Genomic DNA, 7,188 nt, shown 5'->3' with positions numbered 1-7,188 from the left:
AGCTGGTGTGCAAAATCGAAAGTAAAATACACAAAAACAAAACTTAAGAACGGGAAGCATAGAACAGAGCACATAGAACGGATCTACCACTTCTTAGACTTGCTTTCAAGTGGAATGATAGATCTATAACTCACATTTCTATTGCACAAAAAGTTGCATATTGCCACTTTAAAACAATTATTTTCTTGATGCATCATGTGCTGCAATGTTTTCATGGCCAGAATGTACTGTTGGGTCAGTGGTTAAAGTTAAGACCAAATAATTTTTATATCCAGGCTAGTCTCGTTGAGATAAAAAAAATTTAAAGCGAGACCTAGAACTGTAGCTAATAGAAAGACAGTAGTGTATCCAGACTTTTTCCTGCCTTGTTGACAGTGATGGACCATGATTCAGTTCCTCTATTTAACGGGTGGAGGCGGGGCTCCCTGTCTCCCAGATGATTGACAGGCGACTGGTAGACCATCAGCATGGTTTCCGACGGTAATGAGCGACCCCCACTGTTGACTTCATTAACGAGGGTCTTCAGTGGGCCACACACACAAGCAGCCCAGTGGTAGAGAGGGAGCCGTCTCACCCTTGATGTACCTCTCCAGCCCTTTTATGTTTCTCTTCCCTCTCTTTCTCTTCTTTTATTATTCATAGTGAATATCAAACCGTGATCTGGGTCTCCTCTGTCCTTGAGCAGGAGTCCTACACCACACTTCTCCCTCTCTCTCTCTCTCTCTGATCATGTCTTCCTCTCCTCCTTTCTCATCCCTTTGTTTTAAATGATTCCTTCTCCCTCTTTTTTTAAGTACAATTAACAACCTTATGTAAAATCATCCGTTCAGGAATTAACAAGAAATAATTCAACTTTTTATCCCACCCCCCCTTTCAAATATATGCTAATGATGTGTTTTTTTCCTTTATCTTTCTATAATAAAGGGTGGATTAGCCCAGGACTGTCTCTCCAGCAACACAGGGACCAATTTAGCTGTGATCCAGGGGAGCACTATGCCCCAGTGGTTAATTACCATTCATTAACATAGTTTGCATCTTTTATTCTCTGTCGAATACCCAGGAGCGAGCTATTGTCAATATTTGTCCCATATAAATTTGTGCTTGGTTTCTCTCCCCAGTCACTGTCCTCTGGCGTAATGCTGCTAATGACAAACATTAATAACTCTGAGAAATCCAGCGTGCAGTGGGGATGATACAAGAACAGAGGAAGGAGGAGGGGGGGACGTATAGTGTAGAGCCGCACAAATTAGCATGGAGCCCCCTTTTATTTTATTCTCTCTCTCCCTTTCTCTCTCTCCGTCTTTTAATGCATAGTCAACATGTTTGCTTATACCCGCACCATCCAGCCCTGTCTGCTTGACACTCAGACTCTATTTATGTGACATATTCAAATGACTACCCAGAAACCTCTTGGGTTTAATTAACCTGGCCTTGGCTCTCTGTGCCCCCCCCCCCCCCCTTCACATTCCTGCCTTCCCCTGTGCTAGCCCTCGTACCACGTCCACACGCTCCTGCCTTCCGCTGTGCTAGCCCTCGTACCACATCCACACGCTCCCCCCATCCTTCGCTCTATAGGAATGGAGAATTAGAGCCATCCACTTGTCGTTTTTTCACCCTCCCTCTCTCGCTTTCTCTGTCTTCCTCCCCTCTTTCTCTCTCTTGTACAACTCTCATTAAGGGCAGGTCTCCGAGGGGAATTACTTTGATCACTAGTTCCAGTTGCGAAGTTTTCTCTCTCCTTCCTCTTTCTTTTATTCCTCCCCACGTGATCAACTCTGTGGCATTTCTTTTCTTTGCCCTTTCTTTACTTAATCCACCTGTCACAGTTATTTTTTCCGCAGAGCTTTCCTCTGGGGCTGCTCCTCCTGGAGGGGGTAAGAGGGGGCCAGGGTCAGGAGTTGACTGGGAGGCCGATCAATGATAGGGGTTGAGGGGTGTGGTAGTGTCTCGGGGCACCCCTGGTGTGATTACGAAAGCCCCCCTATGTCACTTGGGTGGGGAGCGCTGGGATAGAGCAGGGGGGCCAAGGAGTACAAAGACAGAGGTGGATCTCAGCTGCCAATCGCCGCAGCTTCCAGCCCATCACAATTAGCCCTCCGCCTCCCTCTCCTCCTCACTGCCTCCCTCTCCTCACTGCCTCCCTTTCCTCCTCACTGCCTGCCTCCCTCTCCTCCTCACTGCCTCCCTCTCCTCACTGCCTGCCTCCCTTTCCTCTCTGCCTCCCTCTCCTCCTCACTGCCTCCCTCTCCTCACTGCCTGCCTCCCTCTCCTCCTCACTGCCTGCCTCCCTCTCCTCTCTGCCTCCCTCTCCTCCTCTCTGCCTCCCTACTCCTCCTCTCTGCCTCCCTCTCCTCCTCACTGCCTGCCTCACTCTCCTCCTCACTGCCTGCCTCACTCTCCTCCTCACTGCCTGCCTCACTCTCTTCCTCACTGCCTGCCTCCCTCTCCTCCTCTCTGCCTCCCTACTCCTCCTCTCTGCCTCCCTCTCCTCCTCACTGCCTTCCTCCCTCTCCTCCTCACTGCCTCCCTCCCTCTCCTCCTCACTCCCTCCCTCTCCTCCTCTCTGCCTCCCTCTCCTCCTCTCTGCCTCCCTCTCCTTCTCATTTCGACACCAGTGTAACAGGAACCAGGAGCCTGAGAGAAACCGCCTCCAGTGAGTTGACTGACTTTCCCTTTTCTCTCTGACACAGTTTCTCTCCCTGCTTCTCTCAGCACCAGGAGATGGTCTAGCTTTGATATGACAGACAACCAGACAGACTTGGCTCACTGTTTAAAGTAATAGGTGTGTCTGTGACTCTCAGCCAAATGCATTGTCAAATGTATAATGCAGCATGTTTACTGTACTACTGATTCTCCCTTGTGAATCTTGGAGAAAAGGAAGTGTCGCGTTGGGTTTTCTTTTTCTACTTTTTGGATTTAGATCGCGATCCAATGAAAATAATTGCTACCGTACGGTAAAGATTTACACTGACCGTCAACACTGCATTTCAAGTCTGGCTCATTGCGATCATCTAGTCTCAGATCTTAACCGTTCAGGGTCTTTCACATAAGGACAGATAAAAGGAAAGGAAACAAGGAAGGAGAGGGAGCCATTTTAAAACTATTGAGATGCACCCCGGCTCATGTTAGGACCAGTCGCCACAGTATCAAGTCATGTTCAATGTCACCTCTCTTTCTCTCTCTATGGTGAAGAGGAGGACAGGAGGACTGCAGCTTCCCTCTGGTCCTCTGAGGAAGTGGATTAGACGGCCAGATCAGCTCTCTACTGTCTCTTCTCTTTTCTCCCCGGGAGCTCAGTCAACAAAGGCAGCCCAGGACATCAGAGGCAGGGCAGCGCTGAGCAGGGCTTAGTCCAGCCTGGGAGGAGAGAGGGATGAGAGAGAAAGGAGGGGCAGAGAAAGAAAGAGGAGGAGAGACTGAGAGAAAGACTGACGGGAGATGCACAGAGGCTCCAGTGGCTGTACTAGGAATCCTTAGAGGATAAGGCCGTGGAACTCTCCCCAGAAGCAGTCTGCTATCTTGTCTTGCTTTTTTGTTTCACAGAGCATCAGAACCCAGCTCTACATCCCAGGCGTACTAGAGGGTTTTATTTGGCCCCTCGCTTCCCATGAAAAGGGCCACATCCACAGATAATCTACCGCTTTTTATGTTGTCTGTCTTCTGTGGAGTGGATAGGAGACTTGCTCAACTATTAGATAGATCAGTGATGAGTTTATATGATCTCTGTACTAGAGAAGAGATACTGATCATGATGTTTCATCTGGAGAGCACGATCAAATCCCTCTTGGGGTTTCCTCCTATTGGAGAGATATCAGAAGACCAACTTGGCTTCCAAAACTGGTTTCCTTTCCTTTTATTGGCTCTGTGGGGTTCTAGATTACTGCAGGTGAAAGAGAGGAGACGAGGAGAGGAACTGTTGAGAATGAGATGCACCCCTGGACTGGTCTTGGTTTGGCTGGAGTTTCTCCGTGGGCCTCGTCTTAGTGAGTGACTCCGATAGCTACTTCACCAGTCTTTCGTTATATCTACAATGGAAATATTTTGCTCATGTTTTTGTTTAAGTATGATTGATTAACGAGCAACATTTTTATATAGTACCATGTACAGTGCTATCGGAAAGTATTCAGACCCCTTGACTTTTTCCACATTTTGTTACGTTACAGCCTTATTCTAAAATGTTTTAAATAAAAGTTTTACTCATCAATCTACACACAATACCCCATAATGACAAAGTGAAAACAGTTTTTTGAATTTTTTTGTAATTTATTAAAAATAAAACCTGAAATACCTTGTTTACTTAAGTATTCAGACCCTTTGCTAAGAGACTTGAAATTGAGCTCAGGTGCATCCTGTTTCCATTTATCATCCTTGAGATGTTTCTACAACTTGATTGGAGTCCACCTGTGGTAAATTCAATTGATTGGACATGATTTGGAAAGGCACATATCTGTCTATATAAGAACCCACAGTTGACAGTGCATGTCAGAGCAAAAACCAAGCCATGACGTTGAAGAAATTGTCGTAGAGCTCCGAGACAGGATTGTGGCGAGGCACAGATCTGGGGAAGGGTACCAAAAAATGTCTGCAGCATTGAAGGTTCCCAAGAACAAAGTCCATCATTCTTAAATGGAAGAAGTTTGGAACCACCAAGACTCTTCCTAGAGCTGACCATCCGGCCAAACTGAGCAATCGGGGGAGAAGGGCCCCGGTCAGGGAGGTGACCAAGAACCCGATGGTCACTCAGACAGAGCTCCAGAGTTCCTCTGTGGAGATGGGAAAATCTTCCAGAAGGACAACCATCTCTGCAGCACTTCACCAATCAGGTCTTTATGTAGAGTGGCCAGACGAAAGCCACTCCTCAGTAAAAGGCACATGACAGGCTGCTTGCTTGGAGTTTCCCAAAAGGCATCTAAAGACTCTCAGACCATGAGAAACAAGATTCTCTGGTCTGAGGAAATTTTTGGCCTGAATGCCAAGAGTTACGTCTGGAGGATTTGTGTATCTTGTTTTGTTCCATGTTCGTTTATTTATTAAATTCAGTCCCTGTACTTGCTCCTTATTATTAGCGTACTAGTTACAGAATAAAGCCTCACCAAAGGGAAGCAACAGGGCTTTTTTTTGTTTTTTTACTGGTGATGTTGGGTCCAAGGGCGGCTGCCGAAGCTACCGGGGATGCTTCAGCTAGCTCATCAGGTTTCAATGCCTCAGCTGGCTCGACAGGTTCCCATGCCTCAGCTGGCTCGTCGGGATCCCCTACCTCAGCCAGCTCGACAGGCTCCCATGCCTCAGCCGGCTCGACAGGCTCCCATGCCTCAGCCGGCTCGACAGGCTCCCATGCCTCAGCCGGCTCGTCAGGTTCCCATACCTCAGCCAGCTCGACAGGCTCCCATGCCTCAGCCGTCTCGACAGGCTCCCATGCCTCAGCCAGCTCGACAGGCTTCCATGCCTCAGCCGGCTCATCGGGATCCCATGCCTCAGCCGGCTCGTCAGGCTCCCATGCCACAGCTGGCTCGACAGGTTCCCTCACCTCTCAGGCAGTTTACTCATTATTACACACAACTGTCACCATCGTTACGCGCACCTACGCCTCATGAGACTCACCTGGACTCCATCACCTTCCTGATGACCTCCCCTATACCTGTCACTCCCCTTGGTTCTTTCCTGAGGCGTTATTGTTTCTGTTTATATGTTTCATGTCTGTACGCTACTCGTGTTTCTTGTTTTGTTCCATGTTCGTTTATTTATTAAATTCACTCCCTGTACTTGCTACCTGATTATTAGCGTACACGTTACAGAGACTAGTCAGGATCGAGGGAAAGATGAACGGAGCAAAGTAAGAGCGGTCCTTGATGAAAACCTGCTCCAGATCACACAGGACTCCTGACTGTGGCGAAGGTTCACTTTCCAACAGGACAACGACCCTAAGCACACAGCCAAGACAACGCAGGAGTGGCTTCGGGACAAGTCTCAATGTCCTTGAGTTGCCCGGACTTGAACCCGATCGAACATCTCTGGAGAGACCTGAAAATAGCTGTGAAGCGACGCTACCCATCCAACCTGACAGAGCTTGAGAGGATCTGCAGAGAAGAATGGGAGAAACTCAAAAAATACAAGTGTGTCATAGCCAAGAATACTCAAGGCTGTAATCGCTGCTAAAGGTACTTCAACAAAGTACTGAGTAAAGGGTCTGAATACTTGTAAATGTGATATTTCAGTTTATTTTACTATAAATTTGCACAAAAAAAAGAACTGTTTTTGCTTTGTCATTATGAGGTATTGTGTGTAGATTGATGACGGGAAAAAACGATTTAATCAATTTTAATCAATTTTAGAATAAAGCTGTAACGTAAACATTTTTGGAAAAAGTCACGGGGTCTGAATACTTTCCAAATGCACTGTACATGTATTTCTGTCTGACTAAGCCCAACATTCCTAGCCTGGTTAAATCATATTGAACACTGTGCTCATTGTTTCACTTCAATGGTAAGTGCAGCATTCAGTCTGGTTTAACCAGGCTATAAGACCCCTAACCTAACCTTGTCTATTGTCTTTCTTTCTTGCAGGTGATGGCCCACACACACACACAATAACATTCTTGCTACTTGGTTCTTCATTGATCATAGCTGCTTGGGGCAGCAGGTATAACCTCCAGGTTAGATCATTGGGCCAGGAACTGAAAGGTCACTGGTTCGAATCCTGGTGAAACCTGCAGCTGTGCCCTTGAGCAAGGCACTTAACCCCAATTGCTCCAGGGGCCCTGTAGGTATCTCAGGGGGAGTTGGGATATGCAAATAAAACATTTCCAGCACAAATAGAAGCATATATATAAATATTTTTCCTTTGTTTTCTCCTGTCTCTTGTGCAGTGTACACTTTGGTCTGGGGCTGAAGCACCTCAAAGCAGCCCTCCGCCTTCACTAACTTTCCCAAGCCCTCATTAGCGAATGGCTGAAGTTATCGTTACAGGGGGTAACGGTGCCCCCACACACACACACACACACACACACACACACACCTCAGGTAATCATGGTAATGAATTCAGGCCCCCATCTCTCTCTCCATCTTTCTTCGTCTTCTCTCGCTCCCCCTCTTTCGCTCAGTGGTGGGCAAAGAGCAACGAGGAGCCCAAACAACAAAGGATTGTTTGTTTGCATAACATTAGGGTGCACACACACACACACACACACAA

The sequence above is a fragment of the Salmo trutta genome, chromosome 11 (assembly GCF_901001165.1).
Source record: "Salmo trutta chromosome 11, fSalTru1.1, whole genome shotgun sequence".
Classification (NCBI taxonomy): domain Eukaryota; kingdom Metazoa; phylum Chordata; class Actinopteri; order Salmoniformes; family Salmonidae; genus Salmo; species Salmo trutta.
Note: the sequence above shows the minus strand (reverse complement) of the source record.